This window comes from Tursiops truncatus, chromosome 7, assembly GCF_011762595.2.
Source record: "Tursiops truncatus isolate mTurTru1 chromosome 7, mTurTru1.mat.Y, whole genome shotgun sequence".
Classification (NCBI taxonomy): domain Eukaryota; kingdom Metazoa; phylum Chordata; class Mammalia; order Artiodactyla; family Delphinidae; genus Tursiops; species Tursiops truncatus.
The window spans coordinates 59439986-59453328 of record NC_047040.1 but is presented as its reverse complement, the minus strand read 5'-3'; the positions used below and the strand labels follow the sequence as shown (position 1 = coordinate 59453328).

Genomic DNA, 13343 nt, shown 5'->3' with positions numbered 1-13343 from the left:
TCTCTCCCCAGTACTGATTGCCACCTTTTGCTCACACCTGGAGCGGATTCTAGTCTCATCTGAACTCTGCTTTGCTAAAGTCATCAACCAGGGCAGCAGACCTTCCTCAAAATTCCGTAGGTATCTACTGATGGTTCCACTGAGGCAGCCTTCAGCCCTACCTCCCACGAAATATCTGTACACGTCGGTTGGTCCCCTTCCCAAGCAGATAATTAACATCTGTACGGCACGAAGGAGCCTCCCGTGTCTTTGTATCCCAGCGCCTTTTTCATAGTAAATGTTTGTTGATAAGGATGAGTTGAGGGAATACGTGGTGCTAACTTGTTAAAAAGATGGGAAGGCACAAAGGGAGGCAGAGGCATACCCCCTCTATCCGCGTCCCCGCGGTATGGGGTTCGGTCTGTGGGGTGCGGCGGCCTGGGAGGGTCCCAGGGCGCGCGGCGCAAGGTGCCCTCGGGGTGCAGCCTGGGAGCCCGAGCGCCCGCCCCCGCCTAGCTGTCGAGCTTCTGCGCTGCGGCCGGGCCGGCTGGCGTGTGCGGCGCGGACAGGGAGGCCCGGCCGTTCCGCGCTCAGAGGTAGGTGGTGCTGTTGCCGTGACTGTCTTCCTCATTGGCGCGGGCGGAGACGCGGAATGTTCAACTCCTGACTCGGGCGGAAAGCGTGGGAGCCGACCCGGCCGCAGTCCTCTCGAACCCCGACCGCCGCCCCTGCCCTCGCCGCGCGCGGGGCCTCGGCGCCCCCGGCTGCTGCTCGCGCCCGGTCCGGGAGCCAGGTAAGGGGCCAGGCCAGAGGCTGCGGGGGTGAGGGTGCGGAGCAGGCCCGCCGCGATCGCGACTCGTCCTGGCGTCGCGGGCCCAGGCCCTGCCGGGGTCAGGGCCTCCACGGAGCACCCCTGCCCGACACGGAGCTGGCGTCCCCGGTTCCCGCGCCCTTGCGCGGCCGGGAAGCGGCTCGGGAAGTTCGCACGGGTCCCAGGCAGAAGTTGGCGCCGGGAAGAGCAGGGCGCAGCCGGAGAGACTCTGGTGGTCTCGGCCCCGGCGGGCGGCGCCTCCCGGCCGCCGCTCCCCTGCCCGGACGTGGAGCGCCGGCCTCGCCGGGGTGACCCGGGCGTCTCTCGAGAGGCGAGGCGCGAATCTCCCAAATCAGCGCAGGGTGCAGGCCGCTTCCCGGCAGAGGTGCTTGCGTGCGAGGAGAGGCCACTAACTTCTGCTTTCCTGCCGGCCGTCTCGGGAGCTCGCCTCCCGCCCAGAGCGGCGGCTCCTGCACTGCCCCGGGCAGCGTGGAGCTCGTGCCTTCCGCGGGCGTCGGGGTGGCCGCTTTGCCGACCGGGTGGCGTCCCCGGGTTCCTGGGCTCGGGGTCCTGCACCAGGACGGAGGTGAAGGCTGAGGCGGCCGCCACCCCTCGCTTGCTCCTGACAGCTTGCAGACAAACTTTAATCCAAAACTGGCCGGAGGACATTGAATTTCCTACAAAATGGGGCAATCGTTAGATTGTTGAAAATGTATGTTTCTGATGCGCCTCTGGGTCTTGGATAAGCAGTGTTTATGGGGAAACTTAATTACTATTTTTGTTAGTTTCTTTAATAATGAAAGCAACATCATTTAGTGTCCTATTCCAGTGATATTACAATAAACAGCTTCTTATGTATGATAGTGTATTAGAATGGACTTACAGAATTAATTCTATGATTTTTGAGCTACGGTGGTTGTTAAAGTGTATCCATATTTTAACCTTAAAGCTGTTTTAGGAGAGCCTTCTTGCTTTCCTGACCTCCGTTGAAGTGAACAGCTAGGATTCAGTGGAACCAAACCTACAGACACATTTAGACAAAAAATAAACAAGCAATCCAAAACAGTTAGTGTCTTCTTTGTAGTAGGCCCATCTCCACAATGAAATTTCATGTCGTTTTTTGATTTTCAAAAAATATGGGATGACTGCATTTTAATTATAGTTTTAGTCATTTGTGGAGCCTTTGTTTTATGTTCCTGCTACAATAGTGAGAGATTTGGGAGATTGTAAATGAATGCGAATTTAGTTTGTTTGGAAAGAGAGAATTAAGATAAAGAAACATGGTCTTTTACAGCAATGTGTACTGTTTATTTTAATCTTTCAGAATTTAATTTTTATTATAACTTTTTTGAGATTATTATGGGAATTTTTTTAAACTGGAAAATATTGTTTGCATCAAAAGTTTTAGTGGTAATAATTCCAGAGTAAATGACCATAATGGCAAGGACATTTTTTTCTTGTCTAGGAAAGCAAATAGATGATTGATCTCTTTTTCTTATTCTTTTGGGGAACACATAAGGACAAATCAAAGAGAAAGAGAGAAATATCCAAATATTAAGCACTGAGGATTTGGATCTAAAAATGGATGGTCAAAGATCTTGGGAACTCAGGGACCTTCTTGCCAAATAAGGAAACTTGGCAGGCTAAGCTGTGTATTTTAAGTTAGCACAAGAGTGAGTGTTATTGGCAGTATATTGGCTGAGTGCCTATCCGGAATGAGCAGTGAAACTGATAGGGCTACAAAATTATAAACAGGAGTTAACAGGGGCGTGAAGTGAATAATCTAGTCATCAGAGAAAACACTGGAGAAATTACAGTGATGTTTCATGAAAAGGGGTCAGACATGGAGTGAAACTATTAGTGTGGAGTGAAAGAGAAAAGTGGACAGTTGATTTTAGAAATTGATGGATTCAGAAAAAAGAAAGGAGAGAATCAATGATTTTTTTTTAAAAACCAGAAAAGGATGTTTGTGGTGATATAGGCCTTCTTGGAATAAGATAGCCTTATATCTGTATCCAGAGATGCTGGAAATAAAAATCAATTTGGATCATTTGTTTTCCATTTTATTCTACCGAGGACAGATTGACAGGGAGGGTGTCTTGTCTATCTGCATGTAATAGGAACAGCGAAGGCACCTTTTGGTCTTACTGCAGGGAAGATTTAGGCTACTTTTGTGGCTGTTAACCTTGCCCCACTACACACAAATAAGCAAACTTCCAGCTGTGACCATAAAACTGTACCTGTTAAGGAAAGAGGGCTATAAATGCTAGAGCTTAGATTGGTTTGACTGATACCTGGGTGCTTCTGTGTCAGACCCTCCTACAGACAGCTGAACCATCGATTATGCCCTAATAGCAGTTAAGTAATCCCAACACAGTAGAAGATTCTGTGAGAACAAGGCAGCCACGCATTTGACACCCTGACCCCGGCATCCCATTAAAGCCTCAAATTGAACTTTAGGTGGATGGTAAGCAATCTAGTAATTACTATAATAAGAAAAGAGATTGTTTAAAGAAAAAAAGGCAAATTAGAAGGAGGAGGCAGAATGATATAGTGGAAAAAAGACATGATATGGTGGAAAAAATGATATGACTTTGAAGTCAGACCTGAATTTGAATTTCAGTTGTGTCACTTTAAGATAGGTGGTTGGCTTGGGCAACTTTTACACGGTTGATCCTCAGTTTCCTCACATGCAAACTGAGGACAGTAATCCCTGCTTCATAAGCAGAAGGATATGAGACAGCACATGGAAATGCTTGAGCCAGTGCCAGGAACTTTAGCCACCATCACTGAGTGGTAGAGAAGGGGTTTTCCACACTCTCAATTTATACACAGAGAAAGCTGCCTGTCTCACCTGTTCCCAGCTAAGGCTTGCCCTTGGTAGCCTGCCCTGTTCCCAAATCATACTTACGTGTGTATGTAGGGCTAGGAGGTTTTCATAGCTATCCTCCTGCTTTGCACGTAAGGATTTCTAAAGCAGCTCTGTGCGTACCTCTGAGTTTATACACAGCTTTGTAATATTCTTGGGGGGAGAATCTGAAAATTAGTGCATTTATATTTGAACAGTTTGGGAACTGTAGGAATGGTGGAAGATTATGACCTAGAAGACCAACATTGACCATTCTTACAGCCGATTTTGAGCACAGATTGCCTTCAGGGACCAACATTCTTCTCTGTGGACTCATCTCTGGACTTCCATAGAGGAAAACCAAAAAGAGAAGGCAAAGATCACTGCCTAAAGGTCATGGAGTAAATCTTTGCTTATTAAACTTTTCTACCAAAGGTGGGGAAGAACGTATTCCTTCAGGGATCTGTAAGTGTAGCCATAAATACCCCTAGTGTAAGCAAGCACTTTTTTTCGAATCTTGCATTTAATCTTAAAAATTCATGTGACTTTGGCGTTGTCTTCTGTACTTTTTGACTTTATTGAACAAACCAATACAAACAGACATTAAGCAAGTTTATTCCTCCAAATCTTAAAATCGCTGATGTAAGACGTGTGTTTATTCGTACATCTTCTGCTCAGAACTGGGTACTCCACCTGTGGGCTAACCCACATTTGAGGAGCATGGTCCTGGTTCTGGTAAATGGTACCAGCACCATTCTGCTTCATAGACCAGCCTGCCACGTGGGGTAATGCAATTCCATTATGCTGAGAAAAGAATGGGGGTAGATCATCATCCAAAGAGTTTTTTTTTTTTTTTCCTGTGGTCCTACTGTGGCTTTTGAGGTCAGCAGAGCTCTTTGCTTTGGAAGTCAAGAGGAGGGGGGAGGATAGTTGTAGGATAGAAGTCTGAAATATGGCTCTCACCTTCTCAGCCAGTTTGGGAGGAGAAATTTAGGAGGATGCCCAGTCATCTCCATTATCCCCATTGCTGGTATTGATCACTGTGTTCCTCCACAAGCGAGGGGGCTCTCAGTGTCAGGTTCATGACTGTATCCCTAAGAAGGGAAGGGAGAGGTCAGTCATGGTGTACTCATAGGGTTGGAGTGGATCTTTGTGAAACGAGTCATTCTGCTTTCGTCGTCTCCTATCCACATTCCCGTTCAACACTCTCAGTGATGGAGGACGCACTACTAAACAGGGTGGTGTATTTCCTTGTTAGGCAGCTCTAATAACCCAGAATTCTTTCTGTAACTTTTGTCCACAGATAGCGTTGCCTCTGGCTCGGTGATACATACTACAGAGTCTTCCTTTGGTCTTATCTAGTTTTAATGTCCCCATTTTTTTTTTTTCATGTTACATCAAGGTTACCAGTTTTTAACTCTCATATTTCCCTTTCTCAGGGAACCTTCATTCTAGGTTTGTCCAAAATTGTACTGTTTGTTAGCAGCCGGGAAGGTGAGATACTTTCTGTGTGACAGCAAACTGTTCTAGAGTAGAAATAAAAGCTGAGTGGCAGCAGGATCTAGGGATGCATGGGCCTGCTGACTGAATAAGCCGTGTTTACTCACCACGCTTTCTCCCCTACCCTCACCCGTATCCCCAAACACCTGTGTGTTCCTCTTCCAGCCAGCCCATAGAAATGTGCCCTCTCCATGCTCCTTTGTTTTAGTCAGACTCTGGCCCCATTCTCTTCCTCATGCCTCCAGTCATTCAACGCTAGAAGCTTCTAATCATTCGACATGAGAAGCCCCTGCAGTGACCCATGTCCTGGATTGTACCTGCTTCGAGTTTCCTAGTTGGGCTTCTGTTTGAGCACAGACATATTTACACACGGCATTTCTGTGGCATAAGTGCCCCTGCCCCCTACATTCCTGTTCCTCCTCTATTTTGCTTCTCATAACAACATTTCTGGCAAGAAAAGTATGTCATGGAAGTCTCTTTTCATTAACTGAAGTATTAAAGTACAAATAATGTCTCATTTAATTAGTTCATTTTAATTTTAACCTGTGCTTTATCTAGAGAGTTCTATGTTATTTATGTGATAAAGGAGCGAGGGGAAAAAAAAAGTGAAACAATAGCTTTTCTGTTTTTTTAGACTCTTGAAGTTGGCTTCTCTCAGATATCCATGACTGAAGATCCTCTTCACTGAGCCCAGCAACCTATTCTAGACAAGACAGTCTGCTTTCTGGTAGCAGACTTGGAGGAAGGAAGGACACAATACTAGTTAGTTCTATTCATACCCAGTCTCTAGCTAGTCTTACAGATCTTATCTATCATAGCAGAACAGCAGTCCTGCTCAGAAACAGAATCTTTGAATCTTTGACCTTGGTGTTATAAACAAATACATCAAACCAGAGCTTTCCCCATTTTTTTGAAGATAAGACTTGAAGAAAAAATAAATAATTGCAGACCTGCAATCCAAGTGGTATTGTTTTTATGTACATGGTGATGAAGCACATTTTTATTAGTTTATTTACTAATCTGTGTTAAGGAGGCTGAAATAATACTAGCATAAATAAATATTAGGGCAGTGAGCTTGGCAAAAGAATTGACTGAGGGGTTTTTGGGGTTTTTTTGGTCATATTCAGGTCATGACAAAACAAATGATTTTTTTCTTCTATATTGTACCAGAAAATAGACTTTTAACTTTTGTGAAGAGAGGAAGAAGACTAGTGTAAATTAGGGGTAGAAAATGATCTGAGTTGAGAAATAATAGCCCTGTATAAACCTAAAAGATAGAAAAATCCAGAAAAAGTCCAAAGTTCTTTTCTAATAAAACTAATCCTTTTATAAGTAGATTTAATTTTTTTTAAATTAAGATTTGCAAGTATCTTGAGTCTATTTGATATGCAGTAGATAAGATCTGAAAGAAGATAAGGGCCACCACAGAAATGTATACTCTAAGACGCTTCCAAAGTGAGGGCTATAATTGACTAAATAGGTCCCAGAAACTCTAGTATCTAAAAAGTGCCAAAAAATAAAAGTATTGTCTTTTAATAACTTAAATATTCTCCTTATGAAAAAAAATGTTTAAAAGAAAATTATATTACTAAGAAGATGGATCTTGCAAAAATGGCCAAAACCAAGAGCAGCAACTAGAGGAGTGAGGGAAAAAAAATAAAACGTACACAAAGAAGCTCACAAAATAGGGATTTAAGGATCAACAATACATTATTTATAGTTGTTCTGCAAAACTAATGAAGCTATAATATAAAACAATTCTGAAAACAGGAGAGGAAAACTGTTGAGGAAAGCATACCTAACTACAAAGGCTGAAAAAGTAGATGGTTAAATATGATATCAAGATTTCTTAAAATAATTAAAGAACCATAGTTTCCATTTATTGAGTATTATGTACTGGGTGCTGGGCACTGTGCAAGGCCTTTCACAGCATCTCCCACTTCTCAACAACTACACAGAATGGGTATTACTGCCAGTGAGAAAGCTAAGGCTGGAGAGGCTCAGTGCCCTGCCCAAGGCCTGGCAGCAAGTCAGTTCAGATTTGCTCCTAGAGCTATCGAACTGGGGTCTTTCCCCTGGATCATGCTGTGTCTGTGTTGAAATATCTGTTACTTGGAAGTGAGACTTAAAGAAGTCAAATAATACTGTTCAAACTTGATAGCTTTTGGACTATCAATTTTGAGACACATGGTAACAGAATGGATATTTCCTTTAATGGGTCTGGAAATGCCATGGTCTGAGAAAAGTGATTGATTCAAGGTTACTGAGAAGTAGAGGCAGAGTTCTAACTCACATCTATCTAATTCTAAATTTGTGGGGTTTTTTTTTCTTTTTTTAAAATCCAGGGCAAAAGTCCATTTTTTGGATTGGAAAGCTGAAAACTTTAAAAAGTAAAACAATACTCCCTATAAGGTTTTTTTTCTTCCTCCCTATAGTTCTACTTTTGATAATTACCTGATAGTACTATATATGCTTTCAGCAATTAATAGTTTAAAAATATTTTAAAATTTTAATGTAAGGAAATTTTTTTTTTTTTGGCCACGCCCTGTGGCTTGCAAGATGTTAGATCTCCGACCAGGGATTGAACCCAGGGCCCGGGCAGTGAAAGTGCGGAGTCCTAACCACTGGACGGCCGGGCAGTTTCCTAAGGAAATCTTTAAAAATTAAAAAAAAAATTAGTCTTACTACTCAAGTACTCAAATGATTGGACTTAACCACTGAGTTAGTGATTTTCAATATTTTCAGAGTTCTGACACCCTCTTATACATTTTTGTGATATCCCTGTTCTAACTTACCCTTCAGTGCTCTGTGATAGATACTTATCATTAAAATTTAAAACAGCTTTGAGAGTTTATGAAACCAAAGTTAGGATGCTGCAAAATTAGGACTGGGGGCTTCCCTGGTGGCGCAGTGGTTGAGAGTCTGCCTGCCTATGCAGGGGACACGGGTTCGTGCCCCGGTCCGGGAAGATCCCACATGCCGAGGAGCAGCTGGGCCTGTGAGCCATGGCTGCTGAGCCTGTGCGTCCGGAGCCTGTGCTCCGCAACGGGAGAGGCCACAACAGTGAGAGGCCCGCATACCGCAAAAAAAAAAAAAAAAAAAAAAATTAGGACTGGGAATTATTGCATGGAGAAAAATTGCCTTTCTTGTGTAAAAGCAATTGTTTTAACATGGTGAGATGAAAACATCATTTGATTGGGTATACTATGTAAATACATTTATATAGATGACTCTTATTAAATTCTAGTCTATTCATTGGAGAATACACCTGAAAAATTAGAACATAATTTCATCAGGTAGCAGTCTTCCCCAAGATGCTCGAAGTATGATTAATCAGCAACTCAGTTTATCCATTCTTCTGGTCATAAGTTGATCCTCTTAGAATAATGATTTTAAAGGAGAGAAAGCTCAAAGGGAAAAGTAAATATATGTGGTCAGACAGTCACATAGATGGCAATGGGACTCTCAGTCAGGTTTTTCAGCTATGTCCATGACGCTTTGCCAAGCTCACTGGAGTTAGAACCTGTATTCATACACCCCAGAATTGTTAGTCTCTTCGGTAATCAGATGGGACCTAATTTTTTATGGTCTCAGTAAAACCCTCAAGTAATTATATAGTTCCGTTCCTACATAGCCAGTTTCCAAAAGGCAGGATGTATCACCAAAGGCAGGATGAGTAACAGTGATTCTGGGAAGAGCTGACTGGTTGCCTCATCTCAGGGTGAAGATCCTGGAGAACTATGCTTCTCAGAGGTCAGCCTCCCTCTGGCACCCCTGGGTCAGTTTCAAGTGGGACTGATCCTGCCTCAGTTCATCCACATTCCCTGGACTTGCTCCGCACCAGAGGGTTCAGACTTATTCATATTGATCTCATCCTGGTTCCGATCTGTTTGTTCTGGAAGAATTTCTTCCCTCCCCCTCCTCCTCTCCCCCTCCTCCAGACTCAGAGACACCTAATCCTGAAGACCCAAATATACTGTTCTCAGTCTCCCAAGAAGCCCAGGCAGCTGTTTCCAAATCAGGATTTGCTTCGGATTCCTCTGGGGGCCACTTATGAAAACTATAGTTCTCAGATTTTACTTAATCTGATTGGAATCTTTCCAGCTGCAAAAGGCATAACAGGAATAGCCAGAAATTATTTATTCATTTGTTTATTCATTCATTCATTCAATACATACTTTTTAATGGAAAAGGTGTGATGCACCTAGCTGCGTAGTAGGTGCTGAAGACCCACGTGTAAATAGAAACGTGTCTTGCCTTTAAAGAATGTGAAGTCTGGTGGGAAGTAAGTGGGAATGATGAACGGATAAAAAGAGGGCCTGTGGTACAGAAGGAGAATTAACTCTGCTCGTGAGGCCCAGAGGAGGTGGTCAGGGACATCACTGGGCAGGGAAAGGCATTCTAAGCAGAGACACTAGCCTGTGCAGAGGTGTGGAGATGTGAAAGCGTGTACTGGCAACTGCAAATCAGTCCTCCTGCGTGTCTGGGGAGGGAAGAGACAAGAAGTAAAAGTGGCTATAAGTGGTGAAGGAAGCTCACAAGGAAATTTCCTGGAATTAAAAGACATGAGTCACAGACGGAGAGTATACTGAGTATCCCACCAGTTGAAAAAGACTCACCTCTAAGCATATCCTATTAATTTCACGATTCCAGGGATGACTACAAGGTCCTAAAAGCTTTCAAAAAGGAAAAAAATAATGTAAAAAGAATTAATAACCAGAGTAGCTTCAGGCTGCTCTACAGACACGTTAGAAACTAGATGGGTATGAGGTAATATTGTACTTCGGAAATTATAAGGAGATTATTTCCTATCTGTAATTCCGTACTACCAATCAAGACATTTTAAGACATACAGATTCTCCCAAAAAATTGCATCCTGGGCACTCTGTTCAGGTAGCTAATGGGAGATGGTACACTGTCAAAGTAAGGGAATAAACCAAGAAAGAGAAGCCAGGAGATCCAAGGACAGGCGTTCCCACAGAGGAAAAGGTGAAGGAAATGCTGAGGATGATGGGGAAGGGAAGTCCCAGTCAAGTCTGGCCTAGAGCAGCTATTCCAGCTAGATTGCCTGACGTTGAAGGGTATAGCAGGAATGTCTCCAAGAGAAAATGGAACACCCCACCCCTGCCAAATTACCCGATGTTTTTACTTAATATTGAGAGGAGTTTTGCAGTTCTTGGGAGAGTTTGATGAGGTGAGTACGTTTTAGGTGTATAAAAAGCTAAGCAGGGCTTCCCTGGTGGCGCAGTGGTTGAGAGTCCACCTGCCGATGCAGGGGACACGGGTTCGTGCCCCGGTCCGGGAAGATCCCACATGCCGCAGAGCGGCTCGGCCCGTGAGCCATGGCCGCTGAGCCTGCGCGTCCGGAGCCTGTGCTCCGCAACGGGAGAGGCCACAGCAGTGAGAGGCCCGCGTACCGCAAAAAAAAAAAAAAAGTCTAAGCAAACAACGAAAACAAAAACAGAACAACTAGTAACTCTGGGAGAAAGAAAAAATTATCCAAGAAAGGAAAATTCATTAAGTCCTGCTCAGCACTCTTGGGAATAATGTTTACTTTGTCAGACTACTGTAAACAGTGAATATTGACTTAACCAAACGTTACAGTAGAATTGGATGCTGGGAGGATTGGGCAAGTGTGACATATTTGTATGTAAGGGGGTAAAGGATGGGATATGAGAACTAAATCCTTATCTTCCACAGGGAGAAGTTAATAGGTAATAACTAAAATGGGACAATCAGGAATTAGCAATATAAAGACATTTTTAGAAATATAGATATAAAAATATCATATGAAATATAAATATCAGAATAAAACCCTAAGCGAGTTGAAATTAGTTCCCTCTGAAGAGAGAATTGGGTGTGGGGAGGGAGGGGAAAGGAGAGTTTTATTTTTTTGATAAAAGTAAAAGTGAATAATAAAAATATAGTGTCTATAATACTTAACACTGAGGAACTCTTGCAAGTGGTGTTTTCCATTTTGTTGAACAAACTTCTTTTTTCATCTTTATTTTTAAGTTTTAATGACATTTTCTTTTTTTATTAATTTTTATTGGAGTATGGTTGCTTTACAATGTTGTGTTAGTTTCTACTATACAGCAAAGTGAATCAGCTATACGTATACATATGTCCCCTCTTTTTTGGATTTCCTTCCCATTTAGGTCACCACAGAGCAGTAAGTAGAGTTCCCTGTTTAGTTATCTATTTTATACATAACATCAATAATGTATATATGTCAGTCCCAATCTCCCAATTCCTCCTACCCCCCCTTCCTCCTTGGTATCCATACATTTTGTTCTCTACGTTTGTTGAACAAACTTTTTGCGGATAAGAACAAATTTGCATGTTCTGTGTACCTACCTTTGGCACATTCTTAAATTTTCTTTTTTTTTTTTTTTGCCTTCTTTTCTGTAATTAGCTAAATATGAATTTAAGCAAAAGTAAGGTAAGTTGTTGACTCAGATAGGTACAGACTGTATCTGGATACTATGTTTATTTATGTAGACGCTAAGCTATCTTTTAAAGCGCAGAGGATAAACAATCCTCTCTCTTGCCTTCTTCCCAAAGTAGAGCTGAGTTTGGCTTCTGTTAAGAAATCAGCATTCTTCAGTGACCTGATGTTCCTAAAATGGGGTGGCTGCACGTTAAGATCTCTGAGCTTACTGTGTACATCACTCTGCAAAGCTGCAAGTTGTTTAAGAAGAAATTTTGTCAATCTGTATAGGTGCAAACTGCCTCCCTCCACCCTTTTCTTTGGAAAATAATCAAACTCCACAGAAAAATGGAAAGAGTAGTAAAACGCCCATATAACTTTCACCTAGATTCACCAGTTCTTAACATTTTGCTGCATTTGCCTCTTTCCTTTCTATACCCATTCACTTTTTTCGGAGGGTGAGGGGGAATTGAACCATTTTAAATTAACTTGGAGGTATCATACTTTAATACATCACCCAGTATATCTTTCAAGAGCAAGGACATCCTTCTACAAAACCAAAATACCATTACTTGCCACGGATAAAATAATATTATCTAATATATAGTTAATATTCAGATTTCCCTAAAATCTTAATAACTTCTGTAGTTTTGGTGGGGGGGATCCAGAATCTAGTCAGTGATTATGCATTGCATTTAGTCATCATATTTAAGTCCTCTGTGTGCTGTAAGTTTCTCTGCTTTTTTTTTTTTAATCTTTCATGACATTGACAATTATGAGGACCCCAGGGGAGTTGTTTTGTAGAATGTCCTGTACATATGGATTCATCTTTTTGCTCCCTCATTATAAGATTCTGATTTACAGTTTGGGAAGAATATGTATACAAACTTTTTTATCCATCTGCTTTTCATGCAAGTTCAAAACTTTAGACCCTCGTTTTCTTGTTTGTATGTTTTTGTTTTGTTTTTCCTGCTAATCTGTGGTTTGGTATAGGGTGTGAAGAATGACCCCTTACCTGGAGAATAGTAAAACTCCTTAGACTGCAGAAAATATCACTGTAATAATCTCTGGGAGAGGTAATCAGTTCCTCTGGAAACAAGCATAATATTTTTTAAAAAACATTCTTGGCAGAGTTCTCTGGATGACGTAATATATTTTGTAATCAAGGGCAAATTTTCTGCTCTTTAATTAAGTTCTGCTCCAGGATACAATCCAGGGAGCCACTTCTGCAAAACACTTGGCCAGCTCTTCTTCCATCCCGAAGCTGACCGCTTGCTTTTGAAATCCCAACACCGAATGCGCGTTCAGTTTGCAGCATCTGGGCCCTCCTGTGCCAGCATGCTCAGATGCTTAGGTTATGTATATTTTGTGTGAAGTGAGTACAACACGGGGAGATGGCGTGCCTCAGATGCCAGAAGAGCTGTGCAAGCCTGCTGCTGAGGGCATGCTTCCCGTTTGTTGGGGCTTTGGGGAAGGAGACCTGGTGACACAGTAGCCTTTAGGCAGAGCTGCTTGGGATGTGCAGGAAGTGGTGCTGCAGGCTTTGTCGGTGGGGGCGTGGGAATCTGAGCCATTTCTCTGCGGACAGCTGTGTTTCAGAGTCTGGACAAGTTGCTGTTGAATTTTGCATGGGCTGCCAGGGTAAGTGTTTTCATGTTGATTTGCTTATACTCTTGCTTTTCTTCCTCCTAAGTCATCAGGCCCTTTCTGGAAGTGCTGCAGGACTTGGTATACATTAGCTAAAGTGGAATACAGAGGTTTCACTCTAATATGTT

At 42.7% G+C, this 13343-nt stretch overlaps 1 protein-coding gene across 6 annotated transcripts in view; it reads left to right on the top strand.

The window, feature by feature from the left end:
• The window catches only part of MAP3K20 (mitogen-activated protein kinase kinase kinase 20), a 174335-nt gene continuing 160992 nt past the window's right edge, over window positions 1-13343 (top strand). For 3 of the 6 annotated variants that reach the window (XM_033860012.2, XM_019922947.3, XM_019922949.3), the window contains exon 1: window positions 637-772. The gene's annotated coding sequence lies outside the window, so the exon portion shown is untranslated. Of the gene's footprint in view, window positions 117-554; window positions 576-636; window positions 773-12814; window positions 13210-13343 lie in introns of those variants that run through there. The other 3 variants (XM_073807566.1, XM_073807567.1, XM_019922948.3) reach the window with 3 other exon arrangements.